Source organism: Sciurus carolinensis, chromosome 16 (assembly GCF_902686445.1).
Source record: "Sciurus carolinensis chromosome 16, mSciCar1.2, whole genome shotgun sequence".
Taxonomy (NCBI): domain Eukaryota; kingdom Metazoa; phylum Chordata; class Mammalia; order Rodentia; family Sciuridae; genus Sciurus; species Sciurus carolinensis.
This window is the reverse complement of record NC_062228.1, coordinates 8,068,486-8,094,620: the sequence shown is the minus strand read 5'-3', so window position 1 is coordinate 8,094,620 and position 26,135 is coordinate 8,068,486. Positions and strand designations below refer to the sequence as shown.

The 26,135-nt window shown below is 50.3% G+C and overlaps 1 protein-coding gene and 1 pseudogene across 1 annotated transcript in view; one reads left to right on the top strand and one right to left on the bottom strand.

The window, feature by feature from the left end:
* Wwox (WW domain containing oxidoreductase) overlaps window positions 1-26,135 on the top strand; it is an 889,380-nt gene that overhangs the window by 674,221 nt on the left and 189,024 nt on the right. The window lies entirely within an intron of this gene.
* LOC124966961 (10 kDa heat shock protein, mitochondrial-like) lies at window positions 39-1,031 on the bottom strand (annotated as a pseudogene).

Below are 26,135 nucleotides of genomic sequence, written 5' to 3'. Positions count from 1 at the left end.
GGCAGCTTCGGACAGTGCCATGCCAACAGTGCTCTATTTCAGTCTGCATACTTTCCAAGAATGTCACCGTCTCTCAATAAGAAATAACCCTTGTCATCTAGAACAATCTTGGTGCCTCCACACTCTGGGAGAATAACTTCATCTCCGACTTTCACGCTCACTGGCGGAATCTCTCCACCCTTTCCTTTAGAGCCTGATCCACAGCGACTACTGTTGCTTGCGATACTTTTCCTTGAGATTTTTCTGGATGCATAATGCCTCCTCTGGTTGCAGTTTCGGCCACACTCCTTCTGACCAATATTCAGCCAAAGAGTGGAAGAAACTTTCTAAAGGCCATGACGCGCACTGCCGCAGCAAGGGCTCCCAGGAGGATGTGCTTAAAGTTTTCTGTTGCTACTGAACAGCCGCTGTCCCTCCAAGCACCTGGGTGTCTTCAGCGAGCACAGATTTCCTGGCAGTTGGAGGGCTCTGTTCAGCCTTGAGGGTCTGGGCATCAGGATCTGTCACCCGTGTGCTTTATTTAATAGACTTTCCTGATGTGGCGTTTTATATCATCCTTTGTCTCTAAGTGATTTACTGCTGGGAAGATGATAAACACTCCAGGTTTATGCTCTGAAAGTCAAATGCACTGCGGATGTTGCATTCTGGAGGATTTGCACTTAAAGAGGCAATATTTACAGAGATGGAAGATGTGTGACGTTCCAGCACGCCACACCACCACCCCTTTCCACGAGGAAATAATTATGTCGGCAATAACAAGTCACCTGACGCCCAGATGAATTATCCAAGAAAACGTAGCCTCTGAGGATGTCCCCGTGAGATCACAGGGAAGAGTTCCCTGGGCTTGAACTGAGTCTCCCTCTCTCTCTATTTAGTTGTAAAAACAGTCACAAACATGAGCACTTTGGGCTCTAACGTGTTGACAGCCAGTGGCCGCCGTGGAGATAGAGATGTCACCTGTCTGTGGGGCTGAGACACAGAAGAGGGGTTTCTGTGGAAACGGGGATTCTCCACCACCACGCACCTTTCATCTGGGCCCTCCTTTCCGGTGAAAGGCCCGTGATTCGTAACGCAAGTCACGTCACCCAGCGATGTTCCTTCAGATAGATCCGATCTCTAAGATCCCTTAAGTTGAGGGATTTTCAGACAGTCACTCGATTTATGAACGTGAACCTCTCACTCAGGAAAAGAACTTTTATTTGGCAAGCACCACATGAACAGAGGCCTGAAAAAAAATAATTAGGCCTCTCCTCTCCCTCTTGAGCCTCCAAGCTCTGTGTGCTCGGGGGTGGGTGGCTGCTCAGCTGCAGGTGCTGCTGCAGAGAAGGTGGAGGGCCGTGGGGCGGGAGGGACATGACTAATCCTCCTCTCTTTTGTTTGTGCAACAGCTCGATCCCCTGTCACCACATCAGCACATTTTGCTGCAAATCTCGGTAGCCTCTCGCTTTCGTTTTACTTAATGTGTTTCTGCATTTTCCCAAGGCCGCGGGAGCTGCTTCCTGGCAAGTGGCGGGCCCGCCTCAAATAACTAAAATTGCCTGGGTCTTGAAATCTGCGCCTTCATATTCTCCCATATATTATTTGGTCCTATTGTTCCTTAACTTGCTCATCATTCACACGGTGAAGGAAATTCCATTTGGTCCTTTTAAGACCGCCAGACTCGCTGACTTAAACACTCAGCCCCAGTTCCTTCTAGAGATTTCGGTTCTTTATTGAAATGGTCCTTTTAATGTCATCTTTAATTTAATCAAATAGTGTCATCAAAATAACATTTACTCTATTACTGCAAATTCACTGCATTATTAACTAGTGTAACTAGACAAAAAAGATGGTACAAACCCCCATGGAAATATATACTTACTGTAAAAATGGATACAGTTCATAGATGTTCTATATTTAATTTGCAGTTTCAAAGCACTCTCTATGGAGAGGTTTTTATGGTTCTGAAATAATTTAAAAACACACTTTACTACAATCCATAGCAGGTAGTTTTTGCCAATTTGGGAAGTTACGGTGCCTTGTAGTTCTCAGAGTAAGCCCAGCAGTATCTTTAGCAGAGACTTGCCTCTTTCTTGTTAGAATCGTAGCTCAGCCCTGTACCAGGAGCAGCACCGCCCAGGATGCCCTCTTCCCCTTTGGCACCCTCAGAAGACCCAAATGTAGATGATGGGATGTTTGCGAGTACCACCAGGATCCAATTAATTTGATGAAAAATACCAACTCATCAATGCCACTTTAGACAGTGACCAGAGAATTCTGGTCAAGGTTGGGGCAGGGAGTACAAGCAATTTACAAATCCCCCCTTTGTTTCAAAATTTAAAAACACATTTGTTGTTTTTAGCCACACACGTTCAGCATAGCATAGTGGGAAGAGCCCTGGACTAGAAGATAAGAGTTCTGGTTTCAAGACCTCAAGTTATTTACTAGGTCTTAGTTTTCCCATCTGTGAAAAGAGGGAGTTCCATAAGGCATTTGCTATCAAAATAGTCCAATATTTTAAAAATGCTTATCTGCCCACTTTTTCTTAAGATCAGTAAAACCATCTTCCAATTAGAATTTTTATCAGAACTTGCCACTAGCTATTTCTTTGTAAAATATGAAAGTAAAATATCAATGGAGCATCTCTACTTCAAGATTTTATTCTTCTCATTACTGAGAAATTCTGTTCCTGGAAGGATGTTGGACAGACTTAGAAATATGAGTATTGAACTAAATTCATTTATTTTCAAAAGACGTATATTTTTAACCTATTGCTATACTTGCCATCAGCCAAGAAAAGAGATAAGGAAAAGGTTTCTGTCTTATAGGACTTGAAGTATAGTAGTAGACACAAACACTTGAAAGATAAGACTATAAAGTAATTCATGGATCATAGTAGAAATCTTCACAGGAGTAGCCATCTATCCATTCATCTCTCCAATTATCCATCCATCCATCCATCCATCCTTCCATCCTTCCATCTTCCATCCTTCCATCCTTCCATCTTCCATTCTTCCATCCTTCCATCTGCCCATCCATCCATCCATCCATCCATCCATTCTTCTATCCATCCATTCATCCATCTATCCATTCATCCATCCGTCCTTCCATCTGCCCATCCATCCATCCATCTATCCATCTCTCCATCTATCCATCCATCCATCCATCCTCCATCCTCCATCCATTCCTCCACCCTTCCATCTACTTCTGCAATGTCAGAACCAGTAGTGCTGACTATCAGTGTGATATAAAGGCAGATATTTTGGATGAAGATCAAAGAGATAATCAAGATCTGCAGGATAAAGTAGAGGCCAGGCACTGATGAGATTCCATACAAATATAACATCAAAAGACCAAATGCACAGATTACTGAGTCCAAGAAGGTAGGGGACTCATGATCCATCAGTGGTTCTCAGCCCTGCTGGTATGATCCGGGAAACTGTGAAGAGGTCTTACCCCTGGGTTCTTCTGGAGAGTATGATTTAATTGTGTAAGTGTACAGCCTAGACATCAGGGGTTTAAAGCTTCCTAAGTGATGCTAATTTGCAACCAAGTTCGCAACCACATGTGTATTAGAGGAGAAGTCTTTCTGGAGGATCAAAGGAAATACCATAGGTCTCTCAGTGGGTATGTGGTGCTTGGGGGCCAGACTCATTTAGAAGGCTGCAGGTTAGGTCGGATGTTGTAAGGGTGAGTGATAAGGAGTGATACTGTGAATCATGCAACAGATTCAACTGAGACAGCACCAGTCAGCCCTGATACACGGGTTCCTAAATAGAGAATTGCTAATACTTGACTTGTAATGGTGACTCAAAACTGGCCATAATTTTGGTCACAGGTGAAAGATACCCCTGCCTTCAGCTAGGGATGACAGAAAATGATAGAGCCAGGGCTTCACACCTTCAGGTATAACACTTGGCTTGTGTTAGGTTCGAAATCAAGTCCGTGTTTCTTGCTGTGGAGAGAACTGCTGGTATCACATGTTCTATCTAGACTTGTTCACAAGCAACCTTAACACTTAAAATGAAAGGAGACTGTCGCCCCATGGAAATCATCCAGTCGCCTTAGGTTACAGCCATTGTAACAACTGCCTCTTTCTGTCGCATTCTTACCATGGCAGGAAATATGTTCGTGACTTAGCAGATATTTATTAAGTCACTGTCAGGCATGGAACAGATCCAGAGGTGAGGAAGAAGGAAATGGTCTGCTTTCAGGGTTCTTATAATCTGGAGGAGACAGAGCTAAACAAGAAAGCTCAATCATGGTATAACAATCATCCTAAGCCCCTGTGCCATCAGCCACCCAGTGGTGTGACTATAATGGAGAGGTATACAGTCATCAATCCGAAAAGAGTGTATTTGGCTTTGTGAATTCTTTTCCATCTGGTTGCCATATTTTCATTTCTTCTTGTTAAATCTGTATTGTCTTTTACTGAGTCCCTGCCTCGGTTGTTATATGCATGCACAGCTCTTTTGAAGACTTTACATTAAAAGTAAAGAACCTCACAACCTCTGGGGTTTGCTTTGGTACCCAAGTCCTCTTGACTCCCTAGAAACAGAAGAATCTATAGTGTATTCTCCACAGATTATCTGCGGGGGGAAAGAAATTACTCACTTGTAATTGGATGTCACAGAAAGTCATCCGCACCGTAGATCTGGGCAGGAAGACCTGTGTACCCAGGAGACTCAGGTCTTCCTTGCTAAAAGGACAAGTATCCTTAAAAAAAGAGACTCAAGTCAAGTGTTTTGTGGTTATATTCCAGATTGTTCTCTTCCCAAATCCATGTGATCCTTCATGCAGGGATAGTGAGATCAAAAAGCAGAAGGTTTAGATAGGTTATTGGGAAAGATGGGGGAAATTACCATTATAAGTGTGTGTGTGTGTGTGTGTGTGTGTGTGTGTGTGTGTGTGTGTTTAAATGATGGCAATGAACCAGGCATGGTGGCACATGCCTGTAGTCCCAGCAACTCCAGAGGCTGGGGCAGGAGGATTGCAAGTTCAAGGCTAGCCTCAGTAACTTAGTGAGGCCCTAAGCAACTTAGGGTGACATTGTCTCAAAGGTTAAAAAAAAGGGGGACTGGAGATGTGACTCAGTGTCCCTGGGTTCAATTCCTGTTGCTTACTAAATGAATGAATGAATAAATAAATGCATACATATGTAATGATGGTGACAATGTGCTTGGACAGACTACTGATTGCACACTTGAATGTAGTCAAGTTGGTGTGGTTCTGTAAAACTAGTTGGTGTAGGGAAATTCTGCCTTTGACCCCAAAGAAGGTGCAATCTGTGGTGGGTGCAGAGATCACCCTGAGTGGGTGCATAGTTGTGGGAAGGATGGGTGCATGGATAGATGAGTCATTATGAATGGCTGGTGGGGGGACGCATGGATGGCTGGGTGAGGGGCTGGGCAGAGAGGGACGTAAATAAATGAATGGAAACCTGTTCCCTGGGAGGACTGTTTTCACAGAGGCCTCGATCCTCCAGCTTTCCTGCGCGAGAGAATTTCCAGGGCAAGTTGGTTAAAATGAGCATATTCTTGGGATGACTGCCAGAAATCCTGGTTTTGTAAGTCTGGAGAGGAACTCGGGAACCCCAGGTCATGACAGTGTGGTAACCTTGCCGTCCCGGACCCTCTGTCATCTCTTCCTGTTTCACCCAGCTGGCAGACATGGCTCTGTGGCTCCATGCTGCCCTGCATCCGGAAGTGCTGCTCTCAGATTCATATTGAAGGCGAGTTGGCGGGGGCTGGGAACAGACCTGTGTTGTGCTTGGAGAAGAAGTGTCCCCAGAAGCTCCTGTATGTTAGGAATCCTCACATTCCCGCTGTAACGCAGGGATGTTAGGGTTGGATTCTGAGCTGTGGCCTAACCCGCCCACACTTTGAACAGACTAACGGGGCGGTCATGTTGGCAGGAGGCGCGTGGCTGGAGGAGGCGAGTCACTGCGGGCCTGCCCTGGGAAGGTCCACCTTGATCCCTTCCCGCTTCCCGCCGGCTGCCTCTGGCTGCCACGAGGGAAGCTGCTTCCCTCCACCACACCTTCCCTCCACCACGCCTTCCCTCCACCACGCCTTCCCACCACGAGGTTCTGTCCTGACTCAGCCCCGAGAGATGGACTCAGCCGTCAGTAGACTGAGGCCTCTGAAACTCAGCCTCGAATTCGCTTTTCTTCCTCTAAGTTGTTCTCGTCAGGTGTTGTGGTCACAGCCACAGAAATCTGACTAACACAACCCGGAGGCAGGGTCTCAGTGGCCATCAACGGCTGTCCGGTCTCCCTTCAGGACCTCCCTCCTGGATGCTGCCAAATGAGCTCAGAGGTACCATCCTCCTGCTTTGGAAAGGGATGGTTTTAGGAGGATCAAGATGGTCTTCTGTACTGGGATGTCTCCCAGGGGAGAAGGGCAGGGCCAAGCCATTAACAAGGACATCGCCCTGCAGGTGACCCCCGAGGGGTGTGCTTTGGAAGGGGTTTGTCCTTCCTTTATCCCGATGGCCTAATCTCACCGCAGAGGGCCCATATTTGGAGTCAGAAAGACATCCTTTCCCCCCGGCCCCCCAGAAGAAACCTGATTGTGAAGGAGGGGGACAGGCCCTGGAGCCACTTGGATGAGGTCTAGGAAGCGGAGTTTCACACAGCCATGATTTCCTTGTAGGCCAAGTTTACTCTCAGGGATGACAGTCGTTTTTAAAGGAAGTAAGATTGCCTCGCATTGCGTTTAAAGGCTTAAATAATGTGTTCTGGGAGACAATTCTCTGAAATGGTTTTCCAAGTGAATGCATCAGAAAGTTCCCAGAAAGAGTAACCGGCATAGGAAGAGGGGGGCGCGTGAGCTGCTCGGGTCAGGATCTGCCGGGAGAGGCGCCACGCCTACCCACGGCGACCTGCCCCCCCACCAGCTGTCAGTCAGGGCGTGTTGGCCTGCTCACACACCTATGCCAACACCACCCGATTAAGACAGAGAACACCTCCAGCACCCCAGGGGTCTCACCTGTAGCCCTTTTCAGCCAAAAAGGGGTCAGTGACTTCAGAGCCAATGACTAGTTTGATCGTCCTTGAGTACTAGATTAGTAAATCCTATGGGATGGCTTATTTAGCACCCTGCTGATTGTGCTCATTATTCTGTGGTGGAATTCACCCGCAGTATTTCATTCTTCACTGCTGTATAATACGCCACCCTGGTAGTTCATTATTATGAAAATTTCCACACGTGTACAAGGTAAAGACTTATACAACAAATGCTCATCTGTGCACCACTTACATTCTATAACGATTTCTCTCCACTTGCATCTCTGGATGTGTCACCCATGTAGTCATGTGACTCTGGGCGGGTGAACCGAACCTCAAATGTATCCCATCAGTTAAACAGAGACAATGGTAACAATGGCAAAGAATTACTGTTGATGATTGAATGAACTTCTTCAGTGCCTAGTATAATCCCCACCTCGTCCAGATTCCCAGTCTCATGCTTCCCACTGGAAGATTCTGGAACTGCTGGTGTCTTGAGGACAAGTGGTGATAGCAGCGTGGTGGTGGGTATTGCTGGTTTTTGCCTTGGCTTTGTCCTTGCCGCACTGTGACGTGACGCCAGTTAAGCAGCTGCCTCTGCAAACACAGCTCCGCTCGTCTCTCTCTTCCCTGCTGATGTTATAATATCTGGAGACTTATTGATTATTTGTTTGATTCTATTGTGGGCACAGGAGCGGTTCTTAGATTAACACTATTAGATTTTCCAAAACAGTATCGCCGTGGTTTATACAATTGGACAAAACAGGTGATCTAATTTGGACTCAATTTGCTCTGAAATAGAGCTGGAGGAGGGAGGAGCTGGGTTTGGTCTGAGCCTGAGAACAAGTCTGAGGAGTGAACTCCAGTGTTCCCCTTGTGCCTGCTCAGTTCTGGACAGAGGGCGTTAGTGGGTCTGGGGGTTCAAACCTTCTTGCTTGGTTTCTTTACTTTTTCCTTTGGGCTAAGAAACCTCGCTGTACCATCCAACTGAGATATTCAGCTCACTGGTGCAACTTCTTCCACATGTAGTATCTCAGGAAAAAAATAGCACATTGAGATTTTTTTAAGGCTGGGTTAAGTGACTCTAGTTTAAGAAGCGATTTAAAGACCCACCCAGCCAGAATCACATGGAAATGAAAGTTGCTTCTTTTGATCAACGTGCACCCTTCATCCTGGCACCTAAACGGATTTATAACTGTGCTGTCTGTAGAAGTTTGGGCTCTGCTTTTTAACCTTATAACCCAGTTCCACAAGGTTATCGACTCTCCGTGAATATCACTTTTTATTTTCTTTTGGCATCAGCTGTTGAACTTAGGGGCGCTTAACCACTGAGCCACATCCCCAGCCCTTTGTACTTTTTATTTCAAGGCAGTGTCTTGCTAAGTTTCTCAGGGCCTTGCTAAGTTGCTGCAGCTGGCTTTGAACTTGAGGAGGAGGCTCCTTCAGCCTCCCAAGCCACAGGATTACGGAAATACAGATTTCTTCTAGATCATTCTCATTATAAATAAGGCAAAAAAGTAAATGTGTGTTTTAGACTTATAAATATGGAATATTTGCCATCTCCTAAGGTTAGATTACTAGACAGAATCACCTAGTCAAAGGGTGTAGACTTTTTTAAGGGCCTTAAATGTATTACAGAGTTGTCTTCCCAGCCCGTCAGCGTCATCGAAAGTGGTGGTCTGGATTCACATTCCACACGCTCCCCGTCCTAGTTGGGGGAAGGTTTTCAACCGCTCTGTGCCTCAGGCTCCACATCTGCAAACTGGGAACCATTGAATTCCCACCTCACAGAGCTGTCCTGAGACTGAAGGAGTCCCTGTGTGTAAAGCAGATCGAATGGTCTGACACGCTGCGAGGGCCTGGTAAATACCGTCCAGTATTTTATTATAAGCTATCGTTATTCTCGTCACTGGAGGAAGGATCTGCAGAATACACAAGTCACCCAAAGGCCTCCTTTGAGTCACTGTTGTCATATCTCACCTTCTAGAATTTTCCCCAGAGTGGCTCGCCAGCCCCTGAGGTATCTGATAGCGATGCCAGCCTCTTTTTCCAAGTGTCCCTGCCTCTCTGAGGGGACCTGAGGAACAGGGGCAGGATCATGGTCCAGAACGTGTTGTGAGTGGACGGATCCAGCCCTGGGCAGTGGGAGGTGACTGCCCTGCCCCATTATCCTTTCAAAGGAACCTGGCCCGACTGGAGTCACCGGGATGGTGGGACTAGGAGGATCAGTGGGGGTCAGGGTCCAGCCTGATGAAGGGCTCACCTGCAGGGCCAGGTGCTGGCTCGGGAGGACTTGGGAGCTGGCGGCTGCACCCGAGGGCACAGAGGCCCCCGTCTGTGAGACTCATAAACGCTTCAGGGGCAGAATGGGAGGGATGTGGTGGGCTCCACTAGGTCAGGCCTCCTGCAGCGTCCTGGGCCACCCCAGAGGTGCAGGAGGACGGAGAGCCCCCTTCCGTGCCCTCCCTGCCTGCTTAGCACCCCCACCCGGCAGAGTGAAGGCGTGTGGGCGACAGCTTGGTCTTCCGTCCTGAGCTCCGAGAGCCAGGTCTGAACCTCACCGTCCCTTTGTCTCCTGCTCCTGGGGGCGGGAGAGGAACCGTAGGCGGGAAAGCACGAAGGAGAGGGTGACTTCCGACTGCCAGAAGCCGTGCTCGTAGTCCCATGTAGAGGCCCTATGGGGGACTGTGACCCCCCGTCCTAGTTGAGAATGTGCTTCAAGCTCTGGACGTTCCACGTGGATGGACAGAGACTGTCATTGTCAATTGCCAGAAAGACCAGGTTCTGGAGGTGACCAAACAGCCCCCCAGGGAGAGTTGGCTTCACTGTGAGCCACCCGGGCAGAGGTCACGGCCGTGACTGTTGCTCAGTTCATTCCACGAGTAAATCCCAAGCCGCAGGGTGGGCTTCTCCCAAGGACCCTGCAGAGGGTGGTGACACCACTCATCCCAGCTGACCCCCCCGGGCAGCTACCCTGCGAGACAGGGCCTGTCCCTCCTCTTCTCCTTTGAAAAGCATGCGGATGGTTTTGGGAGCTGTGAGCCTGGTGAGGATGGAAGCCACTGGAGTTGCGCAGATTGTTTCATTTTATTATGTTCGATTGGATTGGATCCGAGCCATTTGCAAAGTGCAGTATTACCATAAGAAGGGACTTGGAATGTTTGTCACATAATACCCCTCCATGGGGAAGGCGGTTTCTTAAAATTAAAGGAAAAACAAAGAAAGAATTGAAATAGCACATCTTTTTTCTGCCCTCAAGTGTGCAGCGAACAGGACTTCCTATGTCTAGACGGTGTGCCCGGAAGTGACCGGTGACCCTGTGCCCGTGGCCCTGACCTCACCGTTTCCTTCAGTGGAGACCCGCACACAATTGTAGGAGGGGAGCCCAGTGGATCGAGGGCTCCCAGGGCCCCAGGTGGCTCCGTCTCTGTCTGGTCCTCTGTCTTCGGTTCCATCTGCAAGTTCTAGATTCCCCTCAGGTCGGTTGGAGGCCAAAGTCAAGCAAAGGCTGGGAACCCCGCCCCGCGCCTTCACCCAGGGCTGGTCCTCCCTCATCATCCAGTTCTGTATTCTACCTGGCGTGCCGTTCATAGGAAAGTAGTTTTTGCTCTGACAAAATAAAAAGAAAATAGTATATTGAAAACATCCGGCAAAATCAAAGAAGCCAGTTACAATGACCCTCCATAATGTAAGATTCCACTTACAAGAAATGGACAGAAGAGGCAAATCTAGAGGCAGAAACCAGGGATGGGGTGCTGCGCTGAGCGAGGAGATGGGGGGTGCAGCTAAGGAGAGCAGGGCTCCCAAGGGGGTGACGAGACTGTTCTAACCCGATGACGTTAGTCGCTGAGCAACTCTGTGACTGCACCGAGAACCGTGGAGTAGTGCACTTCTGACGCGTGAGTGGCACTTGATTATACTTCAGTAAAAGTGCTAAAAATACCCACGAAACCCAGAGTGTGGGTCAGTCCATCTGCTGTCACGTTTCCCAAGCGTCCCCTTTAAGTCTGAACCAGTACCGGAGACCTGAATGTGGCCTGAGTGACACATCAGGGAACAGCCCTGTCACCTCCACCCTGAGCATCCTCCTTCAACCAGTGCCGCCCGTGGAAGCTAGTGCCTCTTTGGACGGCTCCAATGCTCGCTTCCTTGATTCGGTCCCCTTACTACAGAGCAGTCCCCTGGAAGGCTGCCTCATTCCACTAATGTTTTCAACATTAGTCACAGTGACCTTGGGCCCAGGGTGGTACTATTGCTGGAAATATAACAATGACCAAGGTTGTCCCTTGCTCTTGCGAGATCAAAGTTTATTTGGGGACACCGATGCTATCTAATTAAAGTAGGGCAGACTGGACCCAAGGGACTGTGTTCCCACTAGGCCTTGAATGATACATGGAAGCTCACCGAGTGTAGATGAGGAAGGATTGGACATTCAAGGCAGAAGACCAGCTTGCAGAAAACCATGGCTTAAGAAAGGACATGATGTGGTGCCAGATGAAGGAGAAAGTTGCTCAGAATTAATTTGAGATCCCAGTGTAGAAAGATCATAGGTAGCATGTCCCTCTTCCATATTAGTCAGAATTCTTGGTGGCAACTAAACCTAGCTTAAGACGAAAGGGAATATATTGGTTCATATACTGGCTCGTCTTAAAGTGATGACTTCAGGCATGGCTGGATCCAGAGGCACAAAATATATTCAGATAGCTTCTTTCTGTCTGTCTGTACGGTGGCCTGTTTAGTTACTTCTGTGGCAGATTTTCTCTACCTGATGGGAGAGTTGGCTGTCAGAAGGAACAGACTCTTGTTCTCATATTGATAACAGGAGTAATATCCTCACTTTCTCCCAGATCAGATGCACCAAGGGTAGGATTCTCACCCACCTGGGTCCACGTGCTATATCCCCAACCAGTCACTGCTGTCAGGAGGAAGGTCGGGCCAAGAGCTTGTGTCTACCAACATGGGAAGGGAAGAGAGCTCCCTGATCGAGCCCCAAGATCAAACGGAGTGCAGTGTGGCTCCTGGAAGGACCGGAGAGAGGGTGGCTGTCAGGTGAGCCCGAGCTGTCCGTAGAGCACCACCTCTGTCCCCTACCTAGGATTCAGACCTTGAGCCGCGTCTCTGGCATCCTGTTCTCACGATGCTGGATTCCAATCCTTAGCCAGGATTTTACACACAAACCTGTTACAGGAGCGAACGGGTTCGTTTCTCTTCCTGGGGCCTCAGTCTCCCATCAGTAGAATGGGATAACAGTGGGCCCTCTCTGAAGATCCGTCAGGGACACAGCAGGGACTCGAGCGTCAGAGCCTTTCCCTACCAGGTCGGCATTTGTGCCCTGCTTCTCCCTCCGCCACTCCCTTCAGCCAACTAGGGTCTGATGGAAGGTCTGCCTCTTACACCGGGCAGCCTCAGGCCTCCGGGAGAGAGCAGGTCACCCTCACGTCCCCACAAGGAGGAAGCTTCGGGCAGGTGCAGAGCCGTGTGGTTTCCAGATGAAACCGAGCTCCCCGGCCATCAGCTGCTGGGCTCGGAGGGGCGTGCAGACAAAGAGCCAAATTTAAATTCATGCAATGTTGCTGTTTGTAACATTGAATACTTAAGACATCTGCTCAGAGTCTCGCATTATAAATGAATGGAAAGGGTCCAGGAGCGCTCTATTAGATGGGAACTGTAAGTGAGTGCCACATATTTCAAAGCAGGGTCTTAATCAGACGTTATTTATATGGATAATATTTTACAAATTAAAAGCAGCAGAGATAGTCACCGGAAGGATGTCAGCAAGCAGGAGCAAAGTACAGAAAGACCTGGAAGCCTGGGGGAGAGGCTTGCTGAACATCTCCGGGGCAGGAGGGGCGAGAGGTAGCAAATCCGCTCCATTGGCAGGTGTCTGAATGTCCCCTCTAAATCAAGTGGCATGTGTCATAAAGTGGCCTGCCTCTGCTCGGCCCACCCCCTGTTTCTGTTTCGGCTACAGAGTCTATTTTTCTTTCCAGCCAGCCGCCCTCTCCTCCCCAGCACCAGGTCACCCACGACTCCTACTTTATTATTTCCTTTTACTTGAGTTCATTATGCTCCGTGATTCAGTGGAAACATAAAAAATGGTTCTTAATTTTAATTAATGGCAAACTTCGAACAGGCCCCTTTAATAAATCTGTTCTCTGAACTTAACAAGTCTCCCAGCCTGTAAGGGCCTCCTGTCATTTGATTAGCGCTGGAGCCCCCCCGACCCAACGACTGCGTAATTGTCAAAAGCTGCAGGTGAGGCGGGAGCCCCGTAATTGATTCGCAGGATCCCTTCCTCGGAACGCACTGAAGAGTTAATTATTTTTCCTGCAGTTGGGACTCAGCTGTGGTTTCCACTGGGATTAAACAGCTGTCAGCATTGTTAATGACATCAAATTCATGCATTAAAATCCTCTCATTCCCTTCCCCTATAAAGTGGGGTTGCGGAAATCTCTGCCACATCCCTCTTTATGCAGGAGCAAAAATCCTAGGAAAGATAAGGGCCCTTATTACAAAACCACAGACGGGCGCTCGTGGTGATGGGCTCTCGTAATGAGTAATTAAGCCGCTTCCCAAAAGTCTGCTGTCAGGTTGGCATTTGGGGCACCTTCTTCCCCTGGTAGAAGCAGCTGGAGACACTGGGAAGGTGATAAAAGGAAGAAAAATTGGACCCTTCTGGAAGTATCTCCACTTTCTTTTTTTAAAACAATACAAAACAGAGCTACTAAATAATCAATGAACCAAAAATGAACTCTCGAGTGTTCTTAACCTCTCTGCCACTTTCTCCAAACATCTGTAACGTGTCTGATTGTTAGATGCCCCCCCCCAACTTTTTCTCTTTCCCTCTCTTCTTTTTCTTTTGAGAGTTTTCTTCATGTCTAATTCTCCTAAATTGTATAAGAACACACAACTTTATTTTAGTTTGCTCTGTTTTTTTTTTTTTTTTTTCAAAGTCCTCCTTAGCAAATGAAAAGGTAAATGAAAGAATTTCCATGCAGATCTGGACACAGGGCAAGGGATGAGACCACCAGGGCTTATGAGGTCCGAGCCCCCCATTCCTTCAGCCAACAGAATCCAGCAGTTTCTGTCTCCAACTAGGGGTGACTGCACATCTATAAAACTTTGTTTTTGTCCCTTCAACTTGTTTATTTCATTAAACATCACCAATCTGGGGCTATTTCGAGGTGATCTTATTGGTAGCTTGCATTCTTTGCCTTAACAAGACAAAAATCAGAGAACATTTACGATAAGGTCTAAAATCACTTCCGAAAATGTTTCACCCTTCTTAAAAAAAAAAAAAAAAAAAGTCTTCCATTCCAAAAATGTGAACCCCCTCATTTCTGCCCTTGAAGGAACAGTGTGATGTCACAAATCAAACCAGATCAGGGAAATTCAATGGAGCCCAGACTTTCCGAAGGAAAAGGAGAAAAACACTCACCAGAGAAGAGATTCTTTGGAATGTGTGTTAAAGAAAAAAGTGTCTCTAATGAATCCACAGTAGAGAAGCAGATCAGTTATGTGAATAACCACCTTCCAGTCCAGATAATAAAATAGGAGTTTTATGTGTCACATCAATACACGTCTTTATTGAATAGCATGGGGCTTTCCCCCTCATCCCTGCCTCACAAGCACAGGCCTCCTAGAACCCTGGTAAAGGGGGAGGTCGCTCAGCCTCCTGTGCCACTGTGAGAACCAGGCACTGTCCCCGGTAAGATCACCAGGCAAGGTAAACCACCTCTCATTTTTAAATATGTCATGGCTTGCACAAGGAATCCTTTTGCAGCTTTGTTTTTGTTTTGTCCTTGATTTAGGACAATCCTAGATACCACTGACACACAGAGGAAACACAACCTGACAGCCTAGGCCCCACACAGACCCTAGAGAAGCCAGCGATGGATCACTGACGCTGTTCCCAGTTCCCAACGCGCCCCGTCTCTGGTGCTGGGTTCCCAGCCCTCCCTGCTGCTGAATTTGATGCTTAGGGTGTCATCTTCCAAGACCCCAAGCAGAGATTTACCACCCAGCTTCCTGTCCAGGGGCATTTCTGGGCTTTGGGGTGGGTCAAGCGCCTCCTGTCTCCTGATAAGACCTTCTCCAAAGGCGGTGAGACCTCCAATGCTGCTGTGGACGTGTCCCTCCTTTGCTCTGCTGGAAAGGCAGCTTTCCAGCCTAGACCACAATCCAACTCTGCCAGTGACAGACGCCCACCCCTGGAAAATCCAGCGTAGTTGGTCCCGATACTGTGGTTGTCCTGTGGTGAGCACTCCTCAGTGGGACCCCACCTCCTGCCGCGGTTCTCAGATGAGGCCCTGTCGTCCCCTCCCCCAGGGGGTATCTGGCACAGCTCAGGAAGAGGGGCCTCACCTGCCACTGGCGCCTGGGTGTTCAACCCAGGGCGGCTGCCCAGCATCCCGCCATGAACGGAACAGCCCCTCAGACAGAGGCCTCTGCTCCGAGCGCCTGTCGTGCTGAGTCCCTGGCTTGGAGCGCTGCTGAGGCCTTCGTCTCACACCTCCACCCTGGAGCCTTCTGAGATTGGGTCTTCCTGACTGCCCCCCACCCGGGATATTAGAACACCCCGTACCGCGGATATCTGCGTATCGTTCGCACGTCTGTGTGTCGCACATTAAGAGGACACAGTAGCCCCCTCCCTGACAACCCTGGGGAGGGCCTTATCCGTGGGCAGCGCGCAGCCAATGGAGGCTTCCAACCGGGGAATGAGGGATGCCATCCAGTTCCCAGACAGCCGGGCAGCCATGTGGAGGGAGTGGGAAGACCTGGGGCTCCTGAGACCCAGAGGACCCAGCCATCAGGACGAAGCTTCCCTTCCCGCCTTGCCAGGTGCCACCTGTCACCCCTCTCCTGTCCCCAGTCTCTCGGCATCCTTGGAAACCTCTGTGAAACTTCCCGGTGGAGCGGTCACTCCCTCCCCATGGCATTTGCTCCACTGAGAGATATGCTGTCCCTCAGTGGAGTAGGTTTCAAGGTCCCGTCCCCATTGCCATCCTGGTGTGTCCAGACCCTTCCCAGGGCCGAGCAGGCCCTCGAGGATCATCTTCTGAGTGAATCAACGAGCGAAGGAGCACACGAGCGGATGCAGGCCCGGGGGCCTCCGGCACAGAGCTCCGCGCACACCGCAACCGCCCCAGCGTCGTGTGAAACACACCTACTGCTTTCTGATCTTCATTTTGAAGTAGTTTTGAAATGAGAACCGCTGCAGCTGCTTTGCTCCTGGCACCCGGGTCCTCACAGGCCTCCAGCACTTGGGGCTGTGTGTGGTCAGAGCCTCAGATCCGGGGCCGTGATGTGCGTGGGCCCGTGACCGTCAGAGCCACCCCTGCACCATGGCGGTGGCCTGGGAGCCTACCCAGCAAGTCATTTCTGAAGAAGGACCAGCTAGACGGAGGAGAGGCGGGCGGCCATCCCGGCCCCGGCCCCGTCTCAGTCAGGGATCCTGGCGCTGGGAGTCACCCAGCCCTGGCTTTCTCCAAGCTGTGACGTCACACCTGAGGAGACAGCCTAGGCACCTGGATGCAGGGGAGGCTGAAATTAAACAGCAGAGAGCAAAGGCGTGTGGCTGCCCAGGGCTGGCAGACGCCGCTTCCATCTTGCCCACACCAGGTCGCTTTCCCACAAACCTCTGTCGTCAAAGCTTTTCCCACGAGGCCAGTCTCAGTGCCCAGGTTTTCAAAGTGTCCTTCATGCCCGGTTCCCATGTAAACCAGGGGGCAGAGAGCTCTCACGTCCCCAGTCTGTGTGCATCCCGCACACCCTCCTCTCCTTTCCTTAGGCCACCAAGAAGGACGTCACCGGCTGAGATGTGGCCCCTCTTTTTGTGTTTGATGATTTTTTTAATCTAGCACACAGCTCGCCAGGGAAGCTGCGTGGGCCCAGGACAGCCAGGCTTCAGCTGGGGCTCAGGGACACATCCATCCCCCCGGGGAAGCTTTGTCTGACCCTTGGGGGTTTCCTGAGAGCTGCTACGCCCTCCGCAGTCCCCTAGTGCTGCCTCTGGCCCCTACACTTGCTGGAATCACACATTGGTTCTGATCCACTCTTCCTGGCAAGATTACTTAGCCACAGGGGCCCGAGGACTGGAGATCTCTTGAAAGAGGACAGTGGCTCTTGTCAGAGAGGTGCAGGTACTTCCCCTAAGTGGCCTCCCCAGAGGCTCTGGAGTCTTCCCGACAATATCAGATTGCCTGGTAGATCATAAGAACATCCTGGGTGCCCTGTTTCTGTCCTGGTCACCCAAATGAAGCAAACCCGGAAGCTACAAGGAACAGGCTCAGCGAGCTGCCCCTTTACTTTGCCAATCCGCTCTTCCTGGGGGATTGCGTCTTTCGTTTTTCTTGAAGTGGCTTCATACAAAATTTCTGTAGCAACAGAGGGATGTGGGGGGACACAGAAGAGCAGAGTGAAAGCTGAGCCCGCAGGCAGTGCTCAGAGGACGGGGACTCCCCACTGAGGGTGAGGGTCCTGCAGAGGACAGGGCTCAGAGGACACCGACCAGCCTGTGGCTGCCCTGTGGGACTCCCGGCCTGGCACCCCAACCTCACCCTCACCCCAGTTCCCCGCTGGCCTGAGTTCTTTCTGAAATCAAGGAAACATCAAAGATACTTCTTCTTGGGTTTTTAAAAATCAAGATGAAATTCATGTGATGTAAGATCAACCACTTGAAAATGAGTCATTCAGTGGCGCTTAGTACGTTCACAATGTTGTGCAAAACCCATTTCTGTCTAAGCCTGAAATATTGGCATTGCCCCACAGTAAAACCATGCACCCATTAAGCAGCAGGTTACCCCTATTCCTCTCTCCCCCAAATTTGCCTTCTTGTTTCAATGGAGTCACCTGCTCTGGACATTTCACATAAATGGGAGCGTCCAATGTGCTGTTTCTCGTGACTGGCTTCTTGCCTTCAGCATCCTGGTTTCAGGGTTCATCCTTGTGGTAACAAGGGTCAGCAACTCCATTCCTTTTCACAGCTGAATAATATTCCATCTTGTTTTCATAGCACAGACTGCCTGCCCATTCATCCGCTGGCAGATCCTTGGGTTGGTTCCACCTCCTGGTTCTTGTGGATTGTGCAGCTATGAACATTTTTGTGTACACATTTCTTAAGTACCTGTTTTCAGTTCTTTGGGATCTGTACCTGGGAGCAGAATGGCTGGGCCAATGGCAATTTTATGTTTAACTTTTTGGGGACTCAAGCACTCTTTAGCATGCCCACCAGCAGTGGGCAAGGGTTCTCATTTCTTGGCACCTCGCCAGCCCTTGTTATTTCCCAGACACGTTTTAATCTCGCTTTCCTTCCCCTGTCTGCATCTGCCAGCAGCTGGGATGACCTGGGGCTCCAGGAGACGCATGCACCGTCACGAGCGTCTGGTCCCTCCGTGGGCAGGCCCTCCCTGCTCAGATCGGCGACCTCTCTTTTTCTAACACAAACAGAGCAGGTGTGTCTTTTCCTCTGGAATACCCACTGGGGCCCTCGAATCTGTATCATCACAGAACATTTGAAAAGCACGAAGCAGGAAGCACACGGAAGTGGAACAAGCCACCCAGTGCCACCACCCAGGGACAGCCAGGGACAGCCCTGTGTTCAGTTCTTTCTAGTATTTTTCCCCCTTATATCAGTTAGGCATCTGTTTGGCTCTAAGTAGAAGCTTATTAAAAACATCATCGGCAACAACGAGACGGGATCACATGTCTGTCCCCGGTGGTGGCCTATGAGCTCCTCCTTTGAGGGGCTCAGTGCAGTGGACATTGCATGGGGGTGGAGCCCCAGCCTGCCACCTTCTGCACAGGCCTGGGTTAGGTACAGGTCAGAGGCTTCCTTTCCACCTGATCCATTGGGAGCCGGCTGAGGGTCCTGCCAGGACTTCACAGAGGTTCCACCCAACCTGGAAAAGAGAGGAGTCTCTACCAGGAGCTCCTGCTGCAGAGATCCAAAAGGTCTCAGTGCTCAGAGGTGTCTACAGTGTGTCCGCGGGCAGCACCCCTGTCTCAGAGCGTGCCCGGCGGTGCCCAGGGCACTGAATACTGCAATGTGCCTCTTTCTCAGCTTGAGGAATAGCATTCAGTATCCCGGCAGGGAACTGCCGTGCACTCGGGAGGCAGTGGTGTGGGACAAATCGACACGCGAGCCCCTCCTGCCCCCAACTCCCACCCATGTGCTTCACACTTACAGGCATCTAGATTCTAGACCTTCATTGTGCAGCAGGTCATCTGAGTGCCATTTTACAGATGGAGAAACCGAGGCAGCATGCTGGCCTGGCCCGTTACCCTTTATTTTGGGTAAATGCTGATCTTACTCCAGCAGTGTCCCGGGACACTTTCAGTCCTCTGGACTGAAGCTAAGTCCACACAATGCCACTCGAATTGGCAGCCTCACGGTCAAACCTCAAGTTTCACAATTAATTGTGCTGCAGTTAATTAAATCGACTGCCTGGCAATCCAACCGCAATTAAAATACTAATCATTTATGTATTTATTTTGTCATCACAAAGCGTGCCGCACCGTCCGCCATCTCCCAGGCTCCCGTTCGGGTGCCCTGATGTGTGGCGATGATCGCGGCAGGACCGGCTGTTCCCTGCTTGTGGGATCCACGGGCCACGTCTCACTTCAGGAGCAGAATCTCGACCTTGAAAGAAACCAGATCGGCTCGGTCCTCCCGAGGAGACAGTTGTCTTCGTTCAGCTGCTAAATCTGTAATTTTTTTGAAGAAGCGCTTTGCAAGCCTTAGTTTCATCATCTGAAAAAGAGAAGTAGACGGGATCACCTTGAAACTCCCCTCCAGCTTTAAGAGGTTGCAGTCTTGAATTCTGCAGGGTCGGGCCCGGGGTGGAGGGGGAATGTGTCAGAGCGACACGGTCGTGGATTCTGTCCCTTCAGAAGTGGTGAAATGTCAGGATACAGTTTATAAAGTCCTAGGGCTGGCTCTGCGTTTGGCCCTTGATTTATGTACAGCTCTGGGCTGAGGAGCTTCCTCCTTCGTTGTAGGCTATTTTTGTATGTCAAGAAGTCGTACCTCTAATCCGCTGGAAGGCTCCTGAAACACTTGTGTTGGTGTCGAGCCAGGGTCCTGACTGGGAGGGTCCCGTGCGGCGGGACTCTGCACGGGGTCTCCGCCGCACGCTGGCTGGGTCGCCCCTGAACCAGCTTCACCTGGGCCTCCCGGCTCCCTCTCTCATTAGGATGTATCTGCGCCACCAATGCCCGAGCCGGCTTCTGATCTCCAGGTGGATATTCAAAAATGCCGAGAGAAAAGACGTGCCAACAGAGGTCTTCACAGCAGAGTTGAGGGGACAGGGACAAAGCAGGCAGGGTCCAGTGCAGCACCACCCATGTTCAGGATGATTTCTGTTCTGAGCATCCCGGGAGCTATCACGGCCCCACCAGGTAGACTCAAGGGGCTCCGTGTCTCTGGATGGGGAACGACGTGTCACAGTGAGGTCATCTGCCTGGGCTACCCTGAAGATGGGCTGCTTTCAAAGACTTTTCTCCACTGCTCTGCCAGGTGCCCCCCACCCCGGAGTTAAATGACTCCTTCCCGGGGGGTCGGGGCATCACAGCCCACTGTTCTGCTGCAGAGACCCTCAGAGGACGCTGAGGGACCCAGTATCTGACTGGCAGGATCTCTTTGACCGCCCCCCAGGCCTGCCCCGGATAAAACGCTTTTTCTGCAGGACTTGGCCCCATGCAAACCAGAGCAGGGCTGGGCTACATTCCGTGGGGTTTGTATTCCTTCTCCTTCACTGCCCAAGTTGGGGAATAAATAACAACAACGACAGCACCAGCAGAAAGACCCAGAGCAAACCAGCCTCTTTGGTGCATCTGCTTAAGAAATAGGAATGTGCATTTACATTCCTTCCAAGTGTGTTTGCGAAATATACAGACAGGCGAGTTTGAATCACTTTGACTTTGGAAGCATGATTTTGAGCAATTATCTAGGGAAACAAATACCTCCTCCTTGCTAAATAGGTCTGTCAAAAAGAGTCATCGTACAGCATGCCATTGCTGAAGTACACGTGTGCGCGGGTGAGCCAGCCCCAACCAATTAAGTAGCGAAATGTCGGCTGCACCCAGGCTCTTCCTGGTCTGCAGTCAGACTCGTGGAAGTTCATTTTCATAGTGGTGTGTGTGTATCTTCAGACCTGGACTGACAGATCCCCACCGTGAATAGAGCGGGGGGTTATCAATTACATGGTTAGCTGGGCGCTGCCGCTGTACGCTCCATGCCTTCTTGACAGAAGCGGGCAGAGAGGGAGGGAAGGCCTAATAATTCTGGTGCAGAAGGTCTGTTAATATTTTAGGCCAGGCTCCTCTAATATGTATGCTTACTCGGTTAGGAGAAAAAGTACATTTGAACCCAAACCCTAAAGAAGTTTGCATTAATAAGCTGCGATTGCCAGAATATTCTCCCCTAAAATATATTTCATTTATCAAATGAATACCCTTCTGAGCATCTTTTTATCCTTCCCGTGATGGCTAAATTAATTTAATCAGATTCCGATTTCTGCACGGCAACATTGTGACCACACTGGAAATAATAAAATGACCCCCGAGCGGTTTGCGCGCAAAACCGGCTGCAATTGGAGAAGTGTTAATTGGGGCTCTGGTTCTCTAGGCCGAGGTGCAAGGCATTCCCCCGTTTTCCTTGGTGAAATTCGTCTTGAGAGTTTTCTGCAGCCTGAGCCAGATCTTGAGGTGGACTGATCTTTTGCTTTTGTGGGCTCACTCTGAGAACGGCATCCTAAAACCTGTCTCCCACTGAGATATCAAACTCTACCATCAGGACTTCCTTCACGGAATCAGGATGAGAAGGAGCTGAAAGGGAGGTTCGAACTGTTTACCCTTAAATAACTGGGGACACAAGCTGAAGAGGGACGGTGCTTGGCTAATAAGCTGGTGAGTCAGCAAACTGTGGAACCAGGGGCCCCTCCCTCGAGTCCAGCATTGCATCCGCCTCTGTTAGGATGAATACCCTCCCACAAAGAGTGACACGTATTTATCAATAAAGACTGCATGAGTATTATGCCTGTGTCCTTTCTGAACAGAAAAGACCATGATTGTCCTGAAAGGAGAAGGAAGGGGAGGGGAGTTGAGGCAAGTTAGGCTCTTGACCCGGGTCATGTGGCCAAACATCCAGCCTGTCTCTTTTCTCCTGGCTGAGCCTCAAGGTTATGTGTCCTAGGCCCATCTGCTGTTAGACTTAGCCACGTGACTGAGCTCTAGGGAATGGAATTAGCCATAAGATGGAACGAGCCTGGATCCCTGCATGACTGCATGGAGCAGACCTCCCTGTGGTCAGCAGGATACATAGGAGTGAGGGGTGACCTTCTATTGTGTGATGCCTCAGCAACTTCAGGATTTTTTGGTTGCAGCAGGTGGAATTGTCTTAACCAATACAAAAAAGTGAGGCTGGTGATGCCTTCCATCTCTGAGAGCGGTCCCTTGTCTGTTTGTTTGTTTCCTATGAATGTGGTATAATCACATGGCACCATGTTTGAAAGGTTGCTGCATGGCAGAGCTTGGACCTCTTAGGAACTTTAGCAAGCAAATGGAAATCCCCCACCCTCAAGTAATCTTTGAATCAGGAATCAGCAAACTATTTTTTTTTTTAAAGGACTGAATAGTTAATATTTTATGGCATATTTTGTTGTATGGGCTCTGTTGCAATTACCCGATTCGGCTTTTAATGGATGACTGTATGCCAATAAAACTTTATTTACAAAAACAGGCAGCAGGTTGACATGGGCCCCCCAAGCCTTCATTTGCCAACATCTGCTCTGTGCGATGACCCACACGGGCAGAGGGTCAGAGTAATATTGCCATACTTCAGCTCAGGGAAGTGAATACTTCTGCCTCCACTGGTTTATTTAAAACACTGACCCTTGGGAATCCTTCTGCCAAGGATAAGCCTCAAGTTTTTGCAACAATGTCTGGTTGAATTTTCCACAGGGCATCCTGTCTCCCTGACATCCACCATGGTAGCTGGGGATCCATACCCGCCACATTGGGTAGAGAGCGTGTGCAGGGACATCACAGAAAGGAGAGAGACAGGGAAGAAGGGGTTGCAGGGAGCCCCAACAGGGAGAACAGACACTCTTTGCACTTCGTTCCTCAAGGTTCCAGAACTGTCTGGTCTCGTTTGCCATTTTATGAGGCTATGGACTGATATTTGAGTGAAGACTCTGGGCCGTAGCTCAGGTCCCTGACCACAAGGTCTCCAGCATCTACTCTTTGAACTTCATGACTGTTTCAGAAGTGACTTCAACCCAATCCCCAGAGGCTGCTATGACATCTGCACATGATTCCTTCTAGGGCTCGACTTCCAGAATGATCTCCATTTCCTGTTGATCATGAGGGCTTTATGGGCATGAAGGCTCCATCTGTCACTCTGTCACAGCTCTTTATGTCAAAAAAGAGGAAGCCGTTCAGCCTGCAAGTCCGTGTCACCAGCACGGAGGGCATCGTGTGGTGTTGTCACTAAGGTGGCTTGTCAACACTACGGGGCTAAAAGGGATGTCAGGGTCCCCGTGCCACTAATCACGTCACACCTCTGCCTATGCGATGGCTCCCTGTCACTAGCGGGAGTCACCTGGACTACTCTCGGAGCAGGCGAATGTTTTACCCGGATCCTTCCTATGGACTGCTGTCCGCTCCGGCAGGATCGCAAAAGTGGCATGATGTCATGGTCCAACCTGCAGCCTTCCCTGCTCAGTCAGCCAGAGGCCCTGAATCAGACCTGGACGAGGCGAGAGGATGCTGTGTCCAGAGGTCATGCTCAGAGCCACAAGGGCCCCACGCTGACCTCCAGTCCTCCTTGAGAAGTGGATGGAGGGATGTCCCAGGGTCAGAAGGAGAGCCCATGCAGGCTCATCCAAGAGGGCTGGAGCGTGGGGCGTGTCAGGAGCCCCTGGGCTCTGGAGACACCTGCCCCTACAGGAGAGCACACCCGGCTCCATCAGCCTTTCCAAGGCGGGCGGGAGAGCCAAGCATTTATATTTTCACATACGCGGCACCCTTGCAGTCAGTTTTCAACCAGGGACAACAGAAAAACTTATTGAAACTAGTTAATCAATTTTACAAGAAACCACGGGCAGAGGCACCTGCAGAGCTGTGGTTTGGAAAGTCACCTGGAGGATACGCGCCTGAGTCAGAGCCTGTCCCTAACACGCTCCCCGTGCCGAGCGAACAACCATCGGTGAGCACCTGAGCAGGCGCTGTCTTCAGATTCCAGGCCACCACACCCTAAGCAGGCTGCGGCCCAGCCATCTGACCATTCTGTGGATTTCAGTGGACTTTCTTGATGTGGTTTCACACAGGTCTGCAGACAGTGAGCGTGAGAACTGGAATGTCGAACCTCCAGGCCACCTGGCCTCGTTCCCCAATCCCGGGTCCACGGCAGACACGGTTAAGCCCTCGGATACACTTTTCCTCCGAAGCACAGACATGACTGAAGTCTTCATTAATACAGTGCTTCGGGCCTCTCTTCAGCGGACCAGGGCCCCTGCACGCACTGGAACTCACTTGCTGCCCCTTGGTATCTTTGCTTGAGATTTTAAGGCACTACTCTTTTGATGTTGTCATTTTTCAAAGATTGATCCTACAGAGATCTGTTGGGCATCTCTTTGATTCCATGCATTATGTTAGGCACAGAGACTCAAGAGGACAAAGCATCTTAAGGTCATGCCACAAGGGGTTCCACAGGACAATAGTCAGGCGCTCTGCACCACAGGACATTATTCAGGGGCTCTGCACAGGGACGCTTACCCTAAGCTGGAGGGTAGTGATCCACGGCTTGTCAAAGGATGCACCTACCACGGTTTATTCAAGTACAGCTTTTGAAGAGTCAACCCACAATTTGACAGCAGCGTAGGACTTCAGAATCGGCAATTTCTGTTTCCCTGAAGCGCACGGAAGGTCTCGGAGATGTGATGATATTTCCTTGCGTCACAAGCCGAGACGTCAGCCAGCGAGTAAATGTGCCACACTTACTAACCCAGTCCTGGCTTTACTGATTGTGTTAGGCACCGCGGTCTTTGACACACGAGTGGTTTTGTTTCGTTTTGTTTTTGACAGTGATGTTTCTCTACCGCGTCATGGAGGTAGGCTCAAATGTGCCTGAAAATTAAACATATTTTCTAGGCAAAGGCGAGATTTTTTTTTTAGGTGTGTTCACCCAGGGACCCTGGTGGCTTATTTTGTCCTCTTTTCCCAGCCATCTGGAGAGGCGGAGACGATGGATCGGGAAAGGGGAGGGCACCTCATCTTTCAATCCATGGTTTCAGTGAGCGTCCAGAGCTCTCCTGTAAAACCTGCGGGCCGAGGAACGGAGGGGAAGGCCCCTTCCAGGGCTTTTTCACGGCCCCCCTCACGTTTCAAGACCCTTCCTGCGTTTCTGCCCAGGAGTCTTCGTTTTTGTGGGGGGCCCGTCATGCTCAGAGGCAGAGAGAAGCGGGTCTACCTTGTGCTAATCAGGGAGTGACTGCGGGTTGGCCCAGACGCTCCGGCTCCTTTTCTTCTCGGGCCGAGGGACCGTCCGCTCTTTACAAATGCCCCCTCCACAGATTTCCCGGAGGACTTCCCCTCCTTTGAACAGTGAGGAGGCACTGTGGGCTCTGCTGCCTGGAGCAAGGTCCGGATGAAACCAGAGGCCACATCCTGTCTCTTGTGCCTTGGTGACAGTCCCTGCAGGCAAGCGCTGACTCCCCAGCGTTGGACAATGAGAGGGAAGTCCAATAATGACGAGGCTGATTTCAGAGGCGGGGCAGGCTGTGCAGCCACCAGCAGAGACGTGCTTTGCCCTGGGTGGTGGTGGGGTGGCTAGTTCCGTCCTGGGCCTGAGGAGCGAGGAGAGGAGTCAGGTGACAGCCTGGAGCAGGTGAGAACCACCTGGAGGCACTGCCACCTGGGTGAGGAGTTGAACCCACCCACAGTGACACACCCTGTCCCCAGGAAAAGTCCCAGGGGAGTAAACGCAGCCCCCACCCACCACCGTGTGAGGCTAGCGAGAAACCAGAGGGTGAGAGCGACTCACTGATGAGCTTCCTACTGGCCACACTTCCCAGGCATGGGGCTGGGGACGGAGGATGGAGGGTGAATTTGGATAAGGAAATGGAAGATTCCAGAATCGCCATCAAGTCAA